Consider the following 24,247-nt stretch of genomic DNA (forward strand, 5'->3'; position numbering starts at 1 on the left):
TGCTTATGCATCTAATAAATCCAGTTTCATCCTATGAAAATTTGTGTTTTAAGAATAAGAAGTGTTTTCTCAGGCATCACTAGCCTCACACTCTTTATTAATAGGAATTGTTGGGATAGGTTTAGTAGACTCAATAGGGAATGTTTTCTCTACATTTGGACATAGTGTTAAATCTCAGGTAGACGAAGCCGTGGTTAATCTGTGAAGCCGAGAATCATGCCACAGATAATAGATAAACTGTGGTTTGGCAGCCTCTGGCTTCTGGGCAGAGGAACCTCTCCCCCTTCCTAGTCCTTCTAGGCTGCATTCCAGCAAGCTCCATTCTGCTCGCGTCACCAGACTGTGAGCATGGTGTCAGCACATCAGTAAAGCAGCTACGATGTTAGAGGGGGTGTACTCAGTTTGATCATGTCTTTCCTGCATTGATTGCCTGCCTTCAGCAGGGCAAAGATATTTTGACCCTTTCCTCACACCACTTCTACCACTGCCTTTGCAAGAACTCCCAAGCTACATGGTCATTTACAAGTACAATTACTGATACCCTAGCATGGCAAGGGGCACTTCCAGATGACAGCGGGGTCTTGGGGTAGAGATGCAGAACAGCAACTGAGAAATTGGGGTGACAGAGTGGTGGGTGGATGGTCCACCAGAAAAATTGATGCCGTGTCATTTCCGCACAGCTGCTCCCAGAGTCTGGAGTGGATCTCATGCAAATTAATTACAGCTGCTGTTTCTGGGAGCTGTTGCCTTCCTGGAAAGGCGGCGCTTGGTGAAGCCATGTGACTGCCACCTTGTTTTAAGCATCTACACTTAAAGAGAAGGGGGGGATTTATGCATGTAGTTTATGATTGCTACATCTAGAAGGAGGTTGTGGAGACCCCCCTCAGTAGTGATTGCAGTGCAAACCCATACCCCTCCATTGCATGGGAGCCTACAACCAGCAAGTGGACTCTCCCTAGGGGAATCTGCTTGCCATGTTGGAATTAAAATTTTTAAAAAATGGCTTGTCATTTCTGTCTGTGAGGATCCCTGTGTACCCCTTGTGGGGGTCCTCTTTTAATCTCCCTGGGGAAAGACAAAGTGTTTTCCCTAGTTGGAGAGGAAGAGACTTGTGGGCCCTTTGCTCCCTCACCCGGGAAGAGAGAATTGATCCCTTCTCTTCCCACTTTTACTGGTTAAAGATGGACTCCACAAGCGCTCCCTCTACTTTCTTTTCATATGTGTGTAGAATGAGTTATGCTCTGGGCATCGGTATCAGGGCAGTGTGTGTGCACACATTCATTCAGAATGGGGCCTTCTTGATCAGGATCTAAAATTAACTAAGCAGACATTTTAAAAAATCTATTGCACATGCACATGAGCATGCCTTAATGGGAACACTGCACTGCACCTGGCAATACCACCCCTGCCTGTTGGGGATTCTCCCCACCCCCACAAGCACCCATTCTGTTTTAGATTGACAACGGGGCAAAGGGTTTTTTTTTAAAGGAAGGGAAAGGAATGAAGGGAATATTGCACTCACCCCTCCAAGTAGCATTATCCTATTCATGGATAATTTTCCTTTGCAGGAACACATTCTACTGTGTTCAGTATTTACCTCTTAAAAAGGGGACCAGGCTATACATTTAGAATGCTTAAAAAACAATTTCCACTTGCAATTTGTGGCAAATAAAGCTTTCTTTTGTTACCTGGCCAGCTGTGTTCTCTCTCAGGTATGGGCATGTGTGCACACCTGCTAGCTTCTTGAAGCACACGAACAAGGAATGCATGAGCACACACACTTCCTTTGTACCGCCACCCAGAAAAACTTATTCCATACATGGATGCAAAGAATTAGAGGGAATACGGCTGTCCACTTTAAAAATACAGATAATGTTCAGCCATGCAAGGCACCCCAATCAGACAATGCATGCAACACCTTTAAAAATGGCTTCCTGAGCTGTTGTGTTTCATCGTGTATTATGTGCCTCTTCTCCTTTTGTAATTGGAAGCTGTCACAACATTTTTAATCAGAATTCTAAGTAGAGTTCCTTCATGCCAGGCAATGCCCCAAGGGGTGTATTGCAGGGTGCTCATGCAATTCAAGCTTCAATCCATTTTGTTGCTAAGTGCATAAAAAACCTAGCCATGCTCTTCTTTGGAGCATGTCAGGCTTTGCCCGTCAAACCCCTTAGAACACTTGCCTTTCAAATTTCAGCACAGGAGAAGTACCACACAACACCTGACTTCCTAGCCTCCCACCACATGCCAGCACACAAGGCTTGCTGTTAATGAATAGGTGCAATTGAGAGAGGCAGACATCACATTCATAGGGCAAAATGTTATAACTTTAATTCATTGAACAAGAAGACGGTTGCAACAGGTGGGGTTACTGCCAGTGTATTCCTTATGTAGCTTTGATGGAAGTCCCACTGTATGCGGCGGCCGCATCCAAATTTCATGTGCTTTAAAAGCAGTGTACTCTTTCTTCACAATGCACTTGTGGGCAGCGGAAAATGCTCCCAGGCATATCTTGAGAAAACTGCTTGGTATGCCTCTTGCATGTGATAAAACACATGCCCCCCTGCTTTCTGTAATGAAAACCAGAGGCAGTGTGCCATTTCAAAATTGTGTTTACTGATAGAAAACCTTAAAAAAAAAAAAAGTATATCCCCGCTGCAGAACTCACAGCCACAGGGGTACTTGAAAAAACAATTTCTGCATGGAAACTGAAATGCCTATTAAAAGAACTTTTGAAGGCTTTTATGAAAACAACCATTCACCAGCACTCAAGTGCAAGAGCCACACACAATAATAATATAAGAACAGAAGTGGATTAGTACATTAGAATGCAGCATAAAGTCATGGTGCAAATAACTTTGAGTAAGCATTTCCCCAGAAACAGCTTCTCCACATGTGTGCCTTAATCCTCATCCGACCTTGAGGGAGAGTTTGCCATCATGTTGATGGTGTTTGCCACTACTATTGCTCTGATTTTGTCCTTTCACCTTTTCACCACCTAGGCAGAAGTGTGGGTGTGCACCCTTCCCTTACTGCAAAGTGTTTTTCCCCCTTGGGGTGTGTGCAGGTGGCCACAGCATGCTTTGTATGATGAATGTGTGTTGCTTTTGCTGCCGTGATCTGGGTTTTGGGTGGAAGCTGCAGCAGCACTGGAACCTGAGTGGGGCATGACGTATTGCCTGCTAATGTGAGCCCAGAGGGCCCTTCCCTAGGATGCATGAACAGTGGCTGTAGAGGTGCGAAGTCTGGGGTGATTTGGGCTGCCCCAGATGTGCCAGCATACAAAGCGCCTGCATGAGCACCTGTGGCTGGTACAGTTGCTGCTGGTGGGGAGGATGAGCTGGTGCCTGCTCGGCCAATTGCGCAATTGAGTCAGCCATCCTCTCAAGGTAGGCCATGATGGTGTACTGAATAGCAAACATGCTGAAGGGTTCAAGAATGGCTTTGCTGATTTTAACTGCAGCTCTTAAAGCTAGATTAGTAGAATCCCAAGTTCCACGTTAATTACATTTATGTATTAGAGCCATAGCTTGGGGAAGAATGAGTACAAATCTGTAACATTGGTATTTCTGATATGTGCTGTTGTATCACTCCTCCAAAGGCCTGGCATATGTGCCTTATAACCTAATTGTTACCTTCCCCCTTTCCCCTTACCCTCACAAATACCCACTTTGAAGTGTTAATAAAAGACTTGATGGCCAAAGGCCCAGGAAAGGAAAGCAATTATTGTTTGACAGATAGTGCTTATGATTGAAGGCTGAAGACCAAAAAGAGGGAGAGAATCACAACTCATCTGAAAGTTCCTGTAACTAGCCATGGGCTGCAGGAGAAGGACTATATTGTGGATCCAGTTGGTAATGAACTTTCCCCCCTCCTCTCCCCCTTTCCCCTCTTCCCTTGTCCCCTCTTCCTTGATAGATAGGCTTGCTTTGTACGTATGTTAGAAAGATTTGTCTTTGCTTGCCAGGACCCAACATTCATTGTAATTCTTGAATCTTATTTCTTCAAGTAAACTTGCTGCAGCCCCTACCACAAATGGTCTGATTCCTTGTCTCCTCACACATCCACTGGCTGAGCCCTCCCTGGCTTTGATAGCATAAGGGTGAATTGGCACATCAGAGGGATCCCTTGGAGTATGATACATTGTACCCTGGTACATTGTATGGGTAAAGTCTCTCAAACCAAAGGTTCTACAGTGTGTAATACAGGTAGGACATAGGCATTGATGGAAATCTCACGCATGAAAATAAAGCCGCATGCAAGCCCTCATTCTTATGATGGAAGCATGGGGGAACTGAGGGTGATTGAGATGTGCATAGTCAGAAGTGCATTCAATTATTTGTGTTTCTAGGGCTTAATGTGTTTGTACACAAAACACTGCCATGATGAATTCTTGGAGATCTTTCCTCCTGTCTGTCTTGTCTTCCCATCCTTCTTCTTCTTCTTCTTCTTCGTCTTCGTCTTCTTCTTCTTCTTCGTCTTCTTCTTCTTCTTCGTCTTCTTCTTCTTCGTCTTCTTCTTCTTCTTCGTCTTCTTCTTCTTCTTCGTCTTCTTCTTCTTCTTCTTCTTTTTTGCTGAGGAACATGCGTGGTCCAAAACATGCAGGGGGAAGTAGGCTTTCTCCAATGTGATTCTGTCCCTTTAAATGCATGAACTCTAGGGACACAGCATCCCTATTGCTAAGCAGCAGCAAGAGGAGTAAGGCGACTGCAGAGGGTGGAACACCAGCTTTGAGAGACAGCCAGCAAAAAATGTGGCCGCCCTAGAACTGACGCATTTCTGGGCTTCTCTGAGCCAGCCTCTCTGTGGTTGCGGGAGGAGCTTGCACACAAACCCCGGTTCTCACAGCAGCAGAATTTGGATGATACAAATTCTTCAGGGCCTTCAGACCTCAGGTTTCAGTAGCAAAACTCACCACAAACTGAGGGTTCAAATTCAGGTTTGGAAGCAAAAACAGAGCTGCAGTTGGATGACAAAACCGCGGCTTCACGCACTTGGACATGAAGGCTTCACCAACTCCAATCTCTGGCACAACTACCTCTGGTTTGGCGTTGTGTCTGAATGGAGCCTCTGTGTAGTATTTCTTAATAATTTGTTTGGATGGCACAGTGTATAAGGAATTTTTCAGTGTCAAATCTTGGCCTCCAGAGGGCCTGTAGCTTATTTTGGTTTGTTAGGTTCTTTTGCCCTGATTCTGTTGTCTTTCACACATGCGACATCCCTTCTCTTCCTTGTTGTTATACTTGTGAGTATACGTGTTTATCTTCCACTTTTTTCTACCACCATGACTTTGTGATCTTAGTATTAAACTCATTGGAAAGATTACACTTCTCTTAAATAACAGGAGGAAGGGCTCTGCTACTGCTCTAAGTTCCATAACATTGTAAACAGGTTGAAGGAAATATATGAAGAAGTCCAACTTCTTGCTTGCTAGCTTCCTTTGCACAATTTTAATAAGCACTTAGCAATAGCACTTACATTTATATACCGCTCTATAGCTGGAAGTTCTCTAAGCGGTTTATAATGATTTAGCATATTGCCCCCCAACATTCTGGGTACTCATTTTACCGACCTCGGAAGGATGGAAGGCTGAGTCAACCTTGAGCCCTTGGTCAGGATCGAACTTGCAACCTTCTGGTTACAGGGCGGCAGTTTTACTACTGCGCCACCAGGGGCTCCTGGTGGAAAGATGTCTGTAAACTCATACATGTTTTTGTATGAATTTTTGTGTGAATTACACTTTTATCTGTTTTATTGTGAACATCTAACATTTTAAAGTGTGTTAATTTAAAAAGTGGGTACAAGTCCCTCAAATGCATGGTGCAGATAGGAAGTGTATTGATGTACCTGTTTTTTTTTAACTTATTGTTAGATTTTTATATCTCCTTTCATTAAAACAATTTTCAAAATAAGGAGGTTCACCAATATAAAACAGTTGCACAATAAAATATTAAATTGGAATATAAAAAAGGGAGCAGGGGGTCCTTCAAATATCCAGGGCCCAAACCTTTAAGATCTTTAAAGGTCAAAACCAGCATCTTGAATTGGACCCGGAAACAAATTGGCAGCCAATGTAGTTCTTTCAAAATAGATGCAATATCCCAGAGGGCAACTCCAGATAAAATTCTATCAGCTGCATTTTGCACTAGTTGCAGTTCCCAAATAATCTTCAAGGGCAGTCCCACATAGAGTGCATTACAGTAATCCAGCTGTGATGTGACTAAGGGGTGGGTAACTGTGACCAGATGTGTTTTCTTGAGAAAGGAATGCAGCTGGTGCACTAGCTGAAGTTGTGCAAAAGCACCCCTGGCCACCGCCTCCCCCTGAGCTTCCCAAAGCAGAACTGGGTTCAGCAATACTCACAAGTTGAGCACCTGTTCCTTCCAGGGGAGTGCAATCCCATCCAGAACTGATTGAATCCCCTCATCCTGATTGGCTCTCCTACTGACCAATAGCACCTCTGTCATGCCTGGATTCAATCTCAGTTTATTTGCCCACATCCAACCCATCACTGCCTCCAGCCGCCAACCCAGGATCAGGTGATAAGGAGGGATAGAGCTGAGTGTCATCTGTATATTGCTGACAACTCAGTCCAAGCCCCCAGATGACCTCTCCCAGTGGTTTCATGTAGATGTTAAACAACATGGGGAACAAAATCAAACCCTGCGGGACTCCACAGGTCAGTGGCCAAGGAGCCAAGCAGTAGTCCCCTAGCACCACCTTCTGGACCCTCCCCACAAGAAAGGACCGAAGCTATTCCAAATCAGTACCTCCAATTCCTATACTAGAGAGGCAGTCCAGAAGGATACCATGATCAATGGTATTGAATGCCGCTGAGAGGTCTAGCAGATCCAACAGGGATGCACTCCCCCTGTCAAGCTCCCAGAGTAGGTAATCCACTAGAGTGACCAAGGCAATTTCAGTCCCATATCTAGGATGGAAGCCAGATTGAAAGGGGTCAGATAATCCATATCATCCAAGACCCTCTGTGGCCGGGATGCCTACACACACTCTATCACCTTCCCAAAAAAGGGAAGGTTAGAAACAAGTCTATAGTTGTCCAGGTTGGAGGGATCAAGGGCGGGGTATATGTGTGGCTTTTTAAATACTGGTCTTACCATTATCTCCTTGAAGCATGGTTGTATCTTGCCCTCTCTTAATGAAGCATTGATTATAGCCTCCAACCATCTGCTTGTACCTTCCCTGGCAGATTTTATTAGCTGTAACATGCAAGGGTCAAGAGCATACAATGTTGCCTACACACTGCCCAGGATCTTGTCCACATCCTCAAGCTGCACTAACTGGAAAGAATCCAACACAATAGGACTATGTGGTACCTGAAGCATGTCTGCTGGTATTGCCAGAACCTTGGAGTCCAAATCAGCATAGATGTGAATGACTTTATCTGCAAAGTGACATGCAAACTGATCACAACAGGCTGTAGGTGATTCTTCCTCCATTACCTGTGGGGATGTGTGAAGCAATGCCTTTGCTACACGGAACAGCTCCACTGGTCTGCACAGATGCAGTGGAGGCAGAGAAAGAGGGTTTGTTCACCACCCCCACTGCCATGGAGTATTCCCTAAAATGGGCTATAGCCCATGTTTGGGCTAGAATTTATCACAATTCTTTCTCCAGCATCATTCCAGCTGTCCAAGTTTCTTCATTGCCCTAAGCTCCAAGGAAAACCAAGGGCCAGAATGGGTTTCACCAAGCTGGAGAGGGTATTCAGGAATGACCGTGTCAATAGCCCAGGCTATTTCCATGTTACAGAGATTCACGAGGGCCTCAAGTGAGTTGCTTGCCATGGACACTGGAAACTCCCTGAGGAGTGTCTGGAAACTGAGTGTATCCATAAGCCTCTGAGTCACCAAAGTCGCCAGCTCTGGATCCATAAGCCTCAGGGGTGGACCATTCTAACTAGTCCACCACCCCTGCAGAGTAGACAGAGCAGTCAAACTAAACCCCACCAGATGATGATCTGCCAATGACAAGGGAGTTATCTCAAACTCCCCCACCTCCAGATCAACATAACATGTGAATAACTGTGTACAGATCTGTGTCTATGTATACTGTACACTCATATATGTCATGTCAGTATAGGGTTAAAGTTAGTTGCAGGCTGAGTAGGAATTCTTTAACTCCATCTTGATTTCCTTGGGTGGGATTTGTTTCTACTCCATGCTGATATATGTTTTCTGGGCATTCCAATATTTAATGAGTGCTTCAACTAGAGTAGCTCTGGTCACAGCAGTAAGTGACTGTGGGTACAGGGGAACTACTGCAGTACTCTCATTCATAAGCAACCAGAGACACCATTATAGTGAAAGAGGAGAGGATCTACATGTAACAGACTTGTAGGACTTTATGATCCAGGAGTGTCTGGAAATGAACCTCCTCTTGAGATTTGCTTGTCTCACCCACTCGATGCTTGAGGGGTTATGATGCAGGAAAACCTCCCCTAACACTCTTTTTTGAGCCCAGTTTGCTCATACAAAAGGGGGGGAGGGAGGAGGCAATAAGTTCTAGTTGGGTTCTGCATCAATCAATGAATTGTACTCACACTTTAGGTTGAAGTTAAAATGTGATAAAGTTTTAATACATACAGCACTGTCTTATCTCAATCAATCATCTTTATTACGGTCCAAGACCAGTATAATGTCTTATCTTTTATTTGGGGTCCAGGTGCAATATCAAAAAGCTGAAATTAAAAATACTTTGTGTTTCCTGGTGGGTCACCTTTTTCTCATACAAAATGGAAAATCAAATTCTGTAAACGATTATAGAAAAGTTAGAATGAACTCAAAGGACCACCTATCAAATTACTTGCCTCACAGCACCAAATTCGACTCATAAGGCATTGCTGATGCTATTTAACTTCCTCTACAGCACTCCAACATGGATATTCTACTACATACATCTACTGTATTAATATATATTTCTGTTCCTCCCTTGCTTTTTGATGATATTGTTGTTGATGTAGATATGGATCTAATTTGCTAATTTTAAATATTATGTTCTTTGTTGACAGTTCCAAGTTCAGTTAAGTACGTGAATTTCAGTAAAGATTCTAGGTCAATAACTGTTGTTTGGCCATCAGCACTAGGTATATTTGATGGATATGTCATTTCATTGGCTTGCAAATACTTCAGGAGAGAAGAAAGGCTATCTTCAGATGTAAGGTACTGTATGAAGACTGTACAATTCTTCCCAACCACAATAGGATTACATAGTATACTGTGAGTGTTGCTGCCTTTAGCTTCCTGTAGCTGCCTTGTTCTTTTTATTGGTGTGTTGTAAAGAAGTGAACAAATGAATTTAAAGTCATTGGACTAGATCCAAAGGTTCATGTCCTATGCCAGAGAAAATTCTTTCTATTCTAACTGAATAGTAAATAGATATAGAAATGAACCAAAATCCAGTAAGGCTGATCTTATGTTCTTAAATGATGTAATGTCATGTTTAATTTAGCCTTCATGTCTAGTTTGGTTGCGTCCTGTTAAGTATCCATAATGCCACTGAATGCAAAGCTTCTTGTTTTTCCTTTATAGATTTTCAATAGGAAATATTTTATAATTGTATAATTTAATATTGATAAATCACGTGTGTGAGCAGGCTATGTTTTTCTTAACTATGCAGAAAGTTCATATTTGGTGGCCTTTCCTCGGGAGCTGATTACTTTATTAAAATTGTTACGACTAATAGGTTGAAGAGAAGTCTTCCTACTACTCTGAACATCAGCACTAGTAAGTTTATGCTTTACATATAGGATTCTCAAGCCATACCCCCTACCATACTGTTATATTTTAAGGGGGGAAACTGGGTATAATCTAGCCCACTGCAGTAGCGGTGCCTGTATGCAGGAAGTTCCCACAGAGCCGTGTTTCCTTTTCTCCCTGTGCCTAACTGCACATGAGCATGCATGCAGACAGCATGTAGGTCTTCTCAGGTAACAGGAGATCCATGATTGCTTCTCATATCCCCATACTGCCCTCCATTTGCAGTTTGAAAACACAAGCTACTTGTGTTCCAGAGCATGAGTAACTCGAATTAAGTGGAAGAAGAGCACTAGATGAGGTTATGAGAAATGTTCACAGAACTTCCATTCACCTTAAAGGCCATATGCACAACCTATATATACACATAGTTAGAAGGGAGTGGGGGAAATGAGGCTTTGTTGTGCCTGTCAGCATCCTTTGCATGTAGTCTCTGACCTACATTGAACTGGATCATACATTGAGTCATAAGATTAATGTAAAATACTGAGGAGAGACTCCTCAGCTGGCATGCTTAATTCATATCCAAGATCTGGAAATAGGTGAGCTATCTACATTCTCTAAGGCCCTTGAAAGAGAATATGGGGGACAGAAAATCCATGAGAAAAAGAATTGGCCAATTGGCCCTCAGAACATTAATTGATACAAAAACAAGAGGAAAAGCATCATTTCCTGAAACAACCTTGAATTTGGACTGGGAAAACTGGATTGGGAAACAGGCCCGGAATGAGCACAGATATCCCCTAATCAGTGTTCCCTCTAACAGGGATTCCCAGATGATGTTGCTTACAACTCTCATAATCCCCAAGGAAAAGTCATTGCAGCTGGGGATTTTGGGAGATGTAGTCAATAACCTCTGGGAATCTGTGTTAGATTCCCTGCCCCTATTATCTGTTCATGTATTTCTAAGGAAGGCTCTCTCATACTTTTAGTTTCATGGCATTAAAGAATTATGATAATATGAGTCATAATTATTGATAATGGTCTTGTTATGTTCTAAAATTTGGTTTGGGAGTGTGTTTTATTTCAGCAATCTGTTTTATACTGCATGACATGAATGGGGCATTTACTCCATATTTCATCAGTAAAATAGAACAGTTTTTCTATAATCTTATATACAGGTGGCCCTCTTTATACACAGGGGTTCCGTTATCTCATATAATTGTGGATAATGAAACTCTGGACAATGAGACTTTGTGTGAATGGGAATTGGGGGATTAGGTTCCTGGAGGTAAAAAAAAAAAAAGAATAAAAAAGTAGGGAGGAGGCAGAAATAAGAGCAATAAAGTAACGTACCATGCTGTCCAGGTCTCCAGCTATCCAGCAATGCCCTTCCCAACCCCCAATTCTGCTGATTTTCCACAAAAAAAGCATGGGGAGTTTCTTTTAAAAAGAAAGCCACAAAATGGCCCTTTTCAGCAAAATGGTGGCTGGAAATGACCTCTGAGATCATTTCTGGCCACCTAGGATAGGCTAATTTTAACTGTGAACCATGATAATGAGGCCGGGTATACATGGCCCTACCACAGATATGTGAAACTGTGGGTGCTGGGACTGTGGATAACGGCCACCTGCACAATCAATATAACGTAGACTTTAAAGAAAAACTTAAAATGCACATTTATGTGTTTATATTTTACAGTACAAAAATACAATGGAATAATATTGATACTTTCTGTTCTGTATTTTATGCTAAACCTATTTTATTGTTAAATAGTGTTTCCAAAGGTATCTTATTTCAGTATGAGCAAATTCTTTTGCTATCAAATGTTGTGCTTTTGCTTGTCTTTAATCCAGATCCAGATCCACCTTCAGATTTACAGGCTTTTGGAATAGAAGAAAACACAGTTTATTTGTCATGGGAATTGCCAAGTAGGACCTTTGATAATTTTGAGGTGAGAAAAATGAGATGTAAAAAGTAACTACTGATTTTGCTTTTGTCAGTAATATATGTTGAAAATCATACAGGAAGTTTTGACTCTGGCCCCATTTGCATGTAAAACGAAACCACAGTTAAAAGAGGCAGAGGTTGGAATGCCATTACATCTGAATGTGAGCAATTGTGGTTTCGCGGCAAAAGCAACTTGCAGTTTGCCTTGCCAAACTCCAATTTGAACCTTGGACTTGTAGTAAGTTTCTGTTCCCCAACCTTACATTTTGCAGTGGCAGCATTACGTCCGAACATGGATGGCACCATAACTGGATTTGTTCACTTTCTGGAGCTAAAGTCATGCAGACACACACAGGATTGCACCCACTCCATGCCTGTGGGACTTCTCACTGGCTGCCTCTCCGAGCACTCGCCCTGCCCCCCTGTCTCAGATCCAGCAAAGCAGTTGCCTGGCAACAGGGATGCCACCACGTCCTAAGCCAGGCACCCCCAAACTGCGGCCCTCCAGATGTTGCTGAACTACAACTTCCAGCATACCCAGCCACAAAAAAATTGTGTCTAGGGATGCTGTGAGTTGTAGTTCAGCAACATCTGGAGGGCCACAGTTTGGGGATGCCTGTCCTAAGCTTACTCATGAGAAGGGCCAAGCAGCAGGATCAGCATTGTCCCAGTGAAAGGGGCAATTCATCATATGCTATTATGATGGGTGCTGATCCCAAGCAGACCGTTCACTTTGTACCCTTGGTATAAAGCCAAGCGGATAACCCTTAACGACCCATGATAAGAACCATTTGTGAGGACAGGTGTGTCCGCGGAATTACTATTAATGTGTGAAAACAATCCCCCTTCTCCCACAGACCGCTCTCTCACGAGAGTTGCTGCCCAGCCAGGTTGTTCTTTATAAGAAAATCACGGGGATGGGTACCTCACCAACAGTTCTCCCTGTCCTGGCGACTAGCATGACATCTGCTAGCCCATCCGCCCACTTGAACTTGTCAACCTTTGCTTGTGTCTGGAACAATGACCCTGCTCTCCTGGGGTCACTGGAAATCGGGGCACCCCTCTTTTGCGATTCCACTTGGCGGAAGATCTGCAGAAGGTGCACCACTGATATGAACCTGGGAATTCTGAATTTTGAATGAGAATATAGATCCGTCCCCACACCCAGTGTTTCCCCAGTCTGCATATGCAGCTACGCTCTGACACATGGAGCGTCAAAATCTCCTTTGGGTGCTTGAAAGACTTCCCTGGGGAGTGGTGTGCGTGCTGTGCAAAATGTCTGTTGCTAACCAGAGAGAGTGGGGGTCTCATGCAAGCAGGGCCCCCTTTGTTGGTTAGCTCAACTCATGAGCATGTAGTCCAGTGGAAGTAGTCCACTGGCGGCAAGCTGCCATGGAGGCAACAATGTGGTTTGGTCTGCATAGACTGCTTTACTGGGGTGAGCCCTAGCAAGAGCATCCTTGATCACAGCGATCCAGACCTCAGGATCCTTTGCCATCCCTCATCGGCTCCTAGGAAGTTATCATGTTCCCTGGCCTATCCTGAGTAACAGAGATATGGTGTGCCCCTCAGCTACTCTTGGCAGAAATTGTGCGTGTGCAAGACAGTTTTGTTTCGGTATTCTTAAGAGGGTGGTGGTACAATCACTGTCAGAAGAAGGGCTAGCATGGCATGGCATTAAAAGGGATTTAAATCCCTTAAATTTGAGGGCAGGCGGACTATTCCAAAAAGGTTCAGTAACGCTTGGCATGCCCCCTTGAAGATTGTGATAAATGGCTGCAACTCCAGTGATACCTTGCCCACAATCTGGTGATGCGAGCTTATTGGGGTGAGGCCTTGGAGGACCAAGAAAAGGGAGGGGCTCCCCTGCCGTGAAATCGGAGGTTGCCTGACTGCAGTGGGAAGACTGACTGTGATGCAATTCATGGTTAGAAAAGTTAACCATGGGTCCAGCGATCTAAGGTTTCATGTTACATGTGAATGTGGCATCTTTTTACACAATGGAAAAGAGCAGAATTAAGGCAAGTGCCCTAATCTTTCCCACAGCAGGAGTCCCAGTAGCTTTGCAATGGGTGACTTTTTTCAGGAAAATCAATGTTGCTTTTGGAAAGGGATTTTTTTTTAAAGCAAAAAACAAAAACAAAAAAACCCCGTTCCCTGTGGTGCTCTTCCACTTTATATTGCTTTGGTACTTCCAAATCCATTCCAAACAACAACAGCAAAAGAAGATTGTGGATCTCTTTGTGGAATTACGTGTAATATGTACCCTTATACTATTAGCAACTTGCCTGCCTTGGCTAAGAAAAAATATAAATTGCAAATCCACTTTATTGTTTATCCTGGAATATCTTATGATATTTGCATTTATTTTTTATTGTATGTGTGGCCCTGCATGCATGCTGACTACACTTCTGAAGTTGTACTATGTAAGGATGTTACTAGTGTGTTGTGGAAAGAGAATTTTAATATTAATCATAGTGACATAATGTTATTGTCTGACATACCACAGAGCAGGCAGCCATGCTAGACTCTGTTCCTTTTGAATAAATGAGATTATGTGTAAAATATTAATGAGGAAGGCTTTGGTAGAATGGTTGCTTAGCAAAGAGCACCTGCACAAATAGGATCATTTTACCAATCATTTAAAATTAATCATCCCCACTCATCCAATTTCCATTACATGCTTAGGAATTGATGGTGTGAAGACAATTAAAAAAATTGCTCTAGTAATTTTTTTCCTTTATACCTCTATTTTTAATTCATAATTTTGTCTTTAATGTTTTCTAATTAGTTATAATTTAAAGGAGCAATTATTGGACCCAAAACTAAGTTCAAGAAAAAACCAATCTGTGCATGCAGATCTTTTGGGACAGGTTCTTCTACCCAGAAATCCTTCAGCCGTATAACTGATTTTCCTTGATCTTTTTTAAAAAAATTGATTCCTTTGTCTCATACATGCTCCGACAGTTAACCTGGGCATTCCATAGATCCATGTCTGGCATTACAATTATTTTCTTCCTAGCCTTGAAATATTCGGGTGTTGTCATAATGGGCCTGCATTATGACTTGAAGAAATCCCTATTTGAGCTTTCCCAAATGATCAAGAAACAGATGTGGAACAGAAGAGAAAGTCTGGAAGAAAGATAAAGTATGGGAGAAAATTGTTTGCCAAATAGGGATTTTGCATGCTGGTCTTCAGCAGCTCCAGTCAGCATAAAGATAGATGGGGAACAAATACTCCTGGCATTCTGATGCTAGGCACTGCAATATAGAAGCTCATAGAACCATAGAATCTTAGAGCAGGAAGGAACCTTGGAGGTCTTCTAGTCTAACCCTGCTGCTTAGTGGAGGAAACTGTTACAACATTTGTATATAGGATTAAGCTTGTCAGCTTTTTAAACCATAGATTGCTTGTTGCTCAGGCTGTGCTCAAGTAAAATCTGGTCACTGAGTTGACACTTCTACAATCAGAAGGTGTCTTTGACTCGTGACAGGGCTGTTTTACACCTTACGTATAATAGGATGTTGCATGAGAAAGATGGAACAAAATCCAAGGATATTCTTACTGAAGAAGTTGAAAACTGCTAAGCCTACTTATATCACAGTGTGAACTCTTGTTCAGATGTTTGTAGGACAGTGTCAGAGGCTTTTTTCCATCTGCTCATGGGTCTTTGGATTTAACCCAGTATTATCAAACTGTATGTTTCCCCATGGTGGTTTGTATTATTTTGAGGATCACTCCTTAAACAGCATCTAAAATGGTACTATGACTATAACAGAAATATGGTTTGCTTTTCTAGCTTTCCTACCGCTTGGCAACAAGCAACAAAAGTCTTCTTACAACCACAGTTTATGATTGTATGGCTGTAGTGAAAAATCTGATGCCTGGAACTGAGTACTTCTTTCAAGTAAAGACAACTAAAGGGAAGGATTTCAGTGTGGCTGTGGAGACAAAAATCATCACAAGTAACTGCATGATCCTTTTTTTGTAATTTTATTTTGAAATAGCACCATGTAAATGCATTTAGGTTAACTATAAATGCACTCCACTGTAGAGAGTATTGGCTGACCTCCAAAGTGACCATTTGGGGATGCTGCTGGGCTTCATCTCTGCACAAAGAGGCTGCTCTGAACTCAAGCAGAGTACTGGCAAGCAACAGAGCATGTAAGTGCTCTTTGCCTTCCAAAAATGTGTTCCTGCGGGGGTGTGTGTGTGTGTGTGTGTGTGTGTGTGTGTGTGTGTGTGTGTGTGTGTCACATAGCCCTCAAGGACATATATTTGGAAGACCAGGGACACTTATGGGGGCAAGTGAGAGCAGGGAAAATCACTCTCCCATCCTGCCCACATGCTGCTTAGTAACACTCAAGCTGAGTTCAGAGGAACATTACTGATGGAAAGCTGTATAGCTTTGTTACCAGATGGCTGCTGTGGATGTCAGCCATTTAAGTTAAGCTGTCAAGAAGCTATGACAATTTTCTTCCAAGAGTGGTTTCTTTCGTTTTGAATTTCATTCCCTTGTAGTTTAGTCAAATTTGTATTAAGCCAATTTTGTTAAGCCACAGCCATAAAGTACATTTGTTGCAAATAGTCCTGTATTCATTAGGAGGACACTGCCATATGTGTGAGCAAATTTCTCCAGTAGTATTGTACATTCTTTTTATTTGTTGTAAACAGAACCATGAGATAAAAACTGGACCTTATCGTATTCAATTCATTTTTAGCAAGATATAATCTAAAGAGAATCCAAATCTTCTATAGTAATATATTTGAATTACAGATTGTATCTTGGTAAAAGTTTGTTCATACACACTCTCACAGAATATGAAAGTTAAATATGAAAAGGCTAAAATGGTATGTATATAAATAAATATATAACACTCAAATAAAAGCAAGATTTTAGGTTATTCCAACTGCTTTATAATGTCCCAGGGGGAACATTATATTCATTATATTCATTATATACATTCCTCAGTGCCATTAATGAGATGATTGCATTTCATTGATAAATAACTATCCTCAAGTATTTACTGGAAAGGATTTTGCTTCTGATACACACACTGTTTTTGCATTGTGCTGCTCTCCATGAAATCTTTGAAGCTATTCTTGTTGTCTCCTTTTTAAAGAATGTTTATTAGATACTAGTGGTTTTATCTTTATTATAATATGAGAGATTTATTTGAGTGTTATACATCAGTGTATATTTGAGTGTTTACATAGATACAATTTTAGCCTTTTCATATTTTTTATATTTGTGAGGGTGTGTATGAACAAACCTTTGGAGTTTTACCCAGATACAATTCAGATATATTACTGTAAACTGAACTATGTCCACCAGTGGTATGATTTATTATACCATGCTGGTACAGTTGAGATGAGATATAAAAATAATGTTCTATTATGTTTAAGGCATGGACATTCTATTGGTCCTAAAGTCCAAAATAATCAGTCCACCTGAAATTTGTCATATAGTAACTAGGTGATAAGTGCTAGAGGTGTGTACGAATTGTTTTTTGCTATTTGGTTTGATATTGGATTGCAAAAAACTGAATAGATTTGTCGAACCGGATGGCCATCACTGGCCAGTTCAACAGATTGGATCGGAAATCTGCAAAAAAAAATGACAATTCACCCATGGGGAACAATGGGGAACTCAAATCACCGCATTGTTCTCCATGGGTGGGTCCTAGGGACACCAAAGTGGATTGGGTGGTAGGGAATTATGAAAAACCCCATAGAATACTTTGGGGGTTTAGGTTGTTGTTGTTGTTGTTATTATTTTACAAATTGCCCACTTGCCAATTGCTTTTGTGAATTGGATGGTAGGTAGCACCCACCATGTCGTACTATCCAACCCACCTTGGTGTCCCTAAGTAGGGGTATGCACAGAACTGGTTTACACAGTTGGGTTCCAATTTGGATCAAATTCAAACTGGACTGTGGTTCCAGGACCTGGTGCAGTCGAAACAACTAGGTGGTGTGGTCCATTAGGTCGAACTGGGTTAAACCAGTTTGTCAGGCTGGTAAAGGGGAATACGATGAGGATTTTCTTTTATAAGCAAAGGGGAAGCCTTCATAAAAGGCTCCTAAAGGCTACTATCAATGGCTACTAGTCGGAGGGCCACCTCCAGCCTCAAAGGCAGGATGCCTCTGAGTACCAGTTGCAGGAGAGTAACAGCAGGAGAAAGGGCATGCCCTCAACTGCTGCTGTAAGCTTCCAGTGGCATCTTGTGGGCCACTGTGTGAAACAGAATAATGGACTAGATGGGCCGTGGGCCCGATCCAGCAGGGCTGTTCTTATGTTCTTATAAGGTTGGTCAGATGGGGTGTTGAGATGCACCTAAAAGTAAATGATAAGGTGCTCTTCTTACTGCCCTTGGCCCAGGGGTGTAGGAACAGTGGAGCAAGGGAGCATGACTGTCCCACATCCTCCAGGGTCTCGGGGGGCCACCAAGGCCCCCTTTGGTCAGGGCACCCCCTTGACACTTCCTGCATCCAGCCAGTGAATAAAGCACTAGCTGGCAGGCACACCCCTTTTCTCCCCAGATGGTGTTTCACTGAAATGCTGACTGGTGAGGATGGTAGAGGGTTTCCTGGGCAGTGGCCACACCTCCTGCATCTATTGTCAGACTCAGGGGTTTGTCCAGTACCAGGGATGGAGCCCGTCAGCCCTTGCAGAGATTCTCTAGTCAGGTTTGTGGAATCACTGACTGTGAGCTCTTTTCCCTGCCCCCTCAAGGAGGCAGGGAAAAAAAGTTCCCAGTCAGCGATTCCACAAACCACTTGACTGGGAAAGCTCTGCAGGGCTCTGTCCCCAGTACTGGCCCACTCCCTGCATCTGGCATCAGATGCAGGGAGATAGCTTGGCATATCCAAGCCATCTCCGGGGAGCCACCAGAAAACTTTGTTCTCTGGCAGCCAAAGTGCTCCTTATGCCCCTGCCTGTCCCACTGTGGAGCAGCAGCACTCCCTCCCTCCAGCCCATGCATGGTACATGGCTCCGGCAATGACCTCTACATGTGCGGAGGCTATTTGCGTAGTCAACATGTGGATGCAAGGTCATTGTCAGAGCTGCATCTTTATGCTTGGGCTGCTGAAAGGAGGGAGCACTGCTGCTCCACAGAGGGGCAGGGGCAGTAAGGAGAGGACCTTATCATCTACTTTTAGGTATGGCTTGCCCCTGGCCACCCTTTAGAAGCCATTGGTAAAATGATCCACAAACCACAGTTTCATTTTATGTCTGAACAGACAATACAAAAAAGTGTCCAAGGTACTCTAAAAAAAAAAAAAAGAAGTTAGGGATGAAATAAATCGTCTTGACATAAAATCCTTTTATGTCAAGCAGATTACTAGATTAGGGTTGCCACTGACTCGTTTAGTGGCAACTCGGGACCAGGCCTTCTCTGTGGCTGCCCCAGGGCTTTGGCATATGCTCCTAGCTGAAATAAGAGCGTATTCTTCTCTATTTATTCTTAGGATGTATTTGTGAAGCATTATGAAGGCGTTACCATAGATATTAATGAAATTGAAATTACTGGCCCACAATGTCCTAGAAACATCAAATGTGGTTAAAAAACAAAAAACTTGCTGCATGTCCATAGAAGGTTGGATGTTTACAGTTTTTAAAAAGTATTTTCTTTTCTGACTGTAGCCACTCAAGCTACATCAAATCCTGCTCTGGAAGGTTGCTTGGCCTTCAAAAGTGCAGGAAAGCAGGGAAGCACTGGTGTGCTTGTCATGTTCTCTACACAGCCTAATGTGACTGTGTTTGCCCTTGGATGCTCAGATAATGGAGTGGCTGGTGTTCCTGAAGGCCAACCTCCCCATGCTGGGCTATCCAGAGCTGTCCATGGAGGGTGAGTGACTGATGATCACCTCTACTTGCTGCACCACTGGCAGCTCTCCCCACCCTGGACAACCTCAAACCTAGATGTGCCAGAGTCTGCCCATTAGTTCTATTGACACATGCAGACATGCACGCATGCCACCACCATGGCCAAATGATGAGATGTGGACTGGTGCCCTGACCCACGTGTCAGGCTGGCAGCCGGGGCCCAGCACCAATCTGAGGCCATTATGTATTATCAAGACACAAGCAGGCAGGGATGTATGCTGGCTAGCAGTGGATTCTGGCTCAGTGATCTTTTTTGGTCATGTTTGGACTGTGAGTTTGGCAAAATGTGGCCTGTTCTGTGCTGTGTTGGGGAGAACTGTGTGCACTCCTGTTCTGCAGTGTTGTTGTTGTTTTGCAAGGCAGGGTTGCAAAATGTGTCCACTCTACTTGTTTCAGCCATAGGGAACAATGGAGAATTCGAATTACCCTATTGTTCCCCATGGGTAGGTCCTAGGGATAGGGGTGTGCATAAACTGTTTCTGGCAGAACTGGTTCTTCGACTGTCTTCTACACATATGTGGTCTCTGTCTTCTACACATATGGGCTATGCGCCTGCGCAGAGACCTCGTTGGAATCTAACAATAGAGCTATGTGGCTGTACCACTCCTCATCCCCAAAGACTTCCTTCGTCCATGCTTCAGCGAACATCGTGAGTCTTCAGCTTGGCAACGTGTGCTTATTTTCCTAATCTCTTTGATTTTCGTGTAGTGGCATTTTTTCTTCGGTGATTTTATTTGATCAGTTTCCCCTTTCCTGGAGTTCCGATCCTGGCTGGGAGAGAGTGTGGTGGCCTGCCAGCCTTTAAAGTGTATGCCAGGCACAAGGAATTTTAAGAAGTGTGCCCGCTGTGGATCAAAGACCCCTTCCCACGATATGAACTCCTACTGCCTCTTGTGCTTGGGGGACTCCCACATTGTCAAGACCAGTCCACACTGCCAGACGTTTACAAAACAGGCTCACAGAAATAGGGCTTCTTGCTTGCGTGCTGCCCTGTGGGATTTGGCTCTCCATTCTTTGGAAGCCTTGCCATTAAAGCAGTAATTGAAAATGGCTGGATCGATACCATCAGACTGGACTGTGTCTTCTGCTGTGGAGACTGTAAACCAGACACTGGTACTGGTATTGACACCGTTGAATGCTCGGCCTTCTATGGATGTGTGTGAAAGGGCACATTCAGAGGAGATCCCTTCATATCAGCATCCGGCTGCTCCGATGACCTCCCCAATTACCTTGGGGTCAGCGTTGAAGATTAAGAAGAAGAAGCTGAAACTATATGGACAATTGCCTGCTGGTCAGCATCTTCCTCCGATCCCCCAAAAAGAAAAAGGTGAAAGACATCCCAATATCAGAAGCTCCGGTGCCTAAGAATACCAAGATGGCCACGGATCATCCAGCACAAAAATCATCGGTATCGACGCACCCTGGTTCACCCATAGCGGTGGAGTTCGGCGTGACCAACAAGCGGACGTAGTCCAGCAGAGCTTCGGTCGCGACGTATGAGCCGGTGTATGCTTCATCTGAAGAAGTCTACACTCCACCCAATCCTGAAGATGATGCTTCGTGGTTGCTTAGGCAGAGATTGCCCACTCAATGGCATCAAGATGATCGCTCCTCATCTTATCAACAGGATTTTCACTGGGAAAATTGGGATTGGGATTGAGTACCGATCCCCCTTATTGGAAGTGGAGTCTTCCTATGGTGCTTGGTGCCGAGATGCTGGATCTTATGATCGATACCAGCCAGACTATAGATCAGACTATACCTGGCCTCGGTATGGGTCGCACTACCCGGAGGACCCTATGTATGGACAGCCTGTACCAATGAAGGCTTGCTGTGAGCCTCCCTCACATTCGGAAGGGCAACCGCATTCCCACTCACCGCATTGTTCCCCGCGGGATCGAGCTGACTGAAGTGAACCACTTCAGTCAATACCGGCGAGGATCTGTACCAGCCCAGGGGTTGTCATTGGGCCCTCCAGCTTTGGTACCAGACAATCCCAGTAGTGCACTGAGCTCCCCTTCAGGTTCGATGCCCACAGCACAAGATCAGCTGGCGCCTCTAGACCCTGCGTACGAGAGCGATGATAGCTCTCCATACTCTGAGCTTATTTCCATAGGGTCGTCCCCACTTGATATCCATTCAGACTCCAAGCCTGTCTCTCCATCAGAGACTCTCAAACTGTACATGGCCTATGTAGCCCATATGGCTTCGGCTTTGGGTGTAAACATGGGCAACCACAGAAAGGTGAGCTGGACCCCTTATTCAGCTTGATCAATTCAGAGGCCAAGGTACCAGCTGCCTTACGCTTAACTCCAGCCTTGTTAAAGGTTATGAATGTCCCTGGAAGAAGCCTAATACACTCTCTCAACCAAATAGACATCTAGAGAACCTCTATAGAGTACAGTTCCAGGATGACATGGCCTTCTTGAAAAACCATCCCACTCCAAATTCAGTCGTTGTGGAGGTGACTTTACAGAGCACCAGAGGCCATAGCCAGTCGACACCGAGTGATGAGGGCAAAAAATTGGACTCCTTCAGGAGAAGGCTTTATTTGGCTGCAGCCCTGCATTTGCATGTGGCTAATTATCAGGCCTATAATGCCCGATAGAAACACTTTTTGTGGGAAAAGGTGGGTCCTTTCCTGGATCTCCTCCCGCAGACAAGAGGGGTCCTGCAAAGGCTTTTTTAAAGGAAGCTATTCAAGTGGCTAAACAAGAACTTATTCAATCCGATATTCAGTGAAGTGCGCTGCTAAGGTGATGGCCGCATCTGTGGCTCTAAGACGCCATGCTTGGCTATGGCCATCTGGCTGACACTATGAGACCCGCACCAGGGTAGAGGTACCCTTTGAGGGCTCTAGCCTCTTCTCTGAACAAACTGATGACACACTCCTGAAAGTACAGAAGCTGAGGAGCACTGCGTGTTCCATGTCATATACTTCACCAACTTCAAAGCCACAGAAAACTGCCAGATGGTCAGACGACCCTGGCCCAGCATTAGGCGCCCTTGGAATGGTCCTTTCAAGGCAACAAGTTCCCACTTGGATACAAGTCGGTAGGCCAGCCCAGTAAGCCAGCCTTCCAGAAACAATGCTTGAGTATTCCCCAAAAGAAACAATGACTCAGGGTGCTTCAGGACTTGCCTGGTCCCGTTCTCGGCAAGCTGCGACAAAGTGACTGCAGACCAATGGGTCTTTATGGTCATATGTTTGAGCTACGCCCTGGAGTTTTGCGGGCCATGTCCAGTGTCTGGGATTGTGGTGACTCCTTGCACCCCGGAGTTGGATCAGGAGGTTGCCGCTGTCCTGGAAAAGGACACAATTGAGGAAGTCTCTGACCCCGACACCCCTGGATTCTGCTCCCGATATTTCCTTGTGCCAAAGCCGGGTGGTGGTCAACGCCCATACTAGACCTGAGGGTTCTGAACAGATATTTGGCCTGTTTCTGGCTCTGGACCTGTGGCATTGGTGCCTGGCACATGAGGTATTGCCTCAGGTGGTCCATATTGAAGGTGTGCTGAATGTTCAGGCAGACACTCTGAGCAAAATGGCGGTGGTGTCCCACGATTGAGAGCTACATCAGGGTGTTCTGAGGGACATGTTTGTAAATTGAGGAGTTCCAACTCTGGACCTGTTTGCTTCTCAGGACAATAGACAGTGTGCCCTCTACTGCTCCATGAGAGGAGAGGGTGAGGGTTCTCTGGGAGATGCCTTTGTCCAGTCTTGGACAGGCCTTCTTCTATATGTGTTCCCTCCATTTCTTCTCATTCCAAAGGTCTTGTGCAAACTGAGGGTGGATAGGGCCAGGGCAATCCTGATAGCCCCATGGTGGCCCAGGAGGCCTTGGTTTCCAACCCTCAGGCATGCTCTGTGAACGCACTTCTGGGGGGCGGCTTCTTTAAGTGTAAACGGAGCCAGTGCTCCATGCCACCCAGCAGCCCCCGCGGCAGAGAATCGCCTCTGCCACTCACCTGGCTGCTGGCTCCGTGGGAGCCAGGTGAGTGGCAGAAGTGATTCCCCACTGCGGGGGCTGCTGGGCGGCACGGAGCACCAGCTCCGTTTACACTTAAAGAAGCCAACTGCTGCCCCCCCTGGAGGCACGTTCACAGCCTGCGCCTGCCGACCCTGAAGCAAATGGTTTTGGACTGGTGACTTCTATCTGTCCTGCCAAACCTGTTGTCTCAGGAACAGGGACGGGTGCTACACCTGGGGGTTCAGTCCCTCCACTTGACTGCATGGTGGGTCCTGCCAACTTACCCTTGAGACTGAAGGAGGTTTTGGTGGCTGCTAGGAAGCAATCCACAAGGAAGCTATATGACTACAAATGGACTTGCTTCACATCCTTTGCTTCCCTAAACGGGTTTGATGCATTTAATCCGTCTGTACAAGACATTTGTACTTATCTATTGTCCGTAAAGGAATCTGGGTTGAAACTGGCATCCCTTAAGGTATATTTGGCTGCCATTGTGGCACGTTCTCCCTCTGACAAGGGAATGGCACGTTCTCCCTCTTGTGTTAAAAATCCAGTGGTTAAAAGTTTCCTGAAAGGTCTGTCACACTTATTCTTGGATGATCTGGTCATGTCGCCAGCATGGGACCTATCCGTGGTATTGGCTGGTATTCTCCAGCTGCCCTTTGAGCCATTGGGATCTATTGACCTTTGTCTTTTGACTTGGAAGGTTGCCTTTTT

The 24,247-nt window shown here is 44.4% G+C and overlaps 1 protein-coding gene across 1 annotated transcript in view; it reads left to right on the forward strand.

Moving 5' to 3' along the window:
* PTPRQ (protein tyrosine phosphatase receptor type Q) overlaps nucleotides 1–24,247 on the forward strand; it is a 230,805-nt gene that overhangs the window by 17,771 nt on the left and 188,787 nt on the right. The gene's annotated exons all lie outside the window — the stretch shown is intronic.

This window comes from Hemicordylus capensis, chromosome 5 (genome assembly GCF_027244095.1).
Source record: "Hemicordylus capensis ecotype Gifberg chromosome 5, rHemCap1.1.pri, whole genome shotgun sequence".
In the NCBI taxonomy this organism is placed as follows: Eukaryota; Metazoa; Chordata; class Lepidosauria; order Squamata; family Cordylidae; genus Hemicordylus; species Hemicordylus capensis.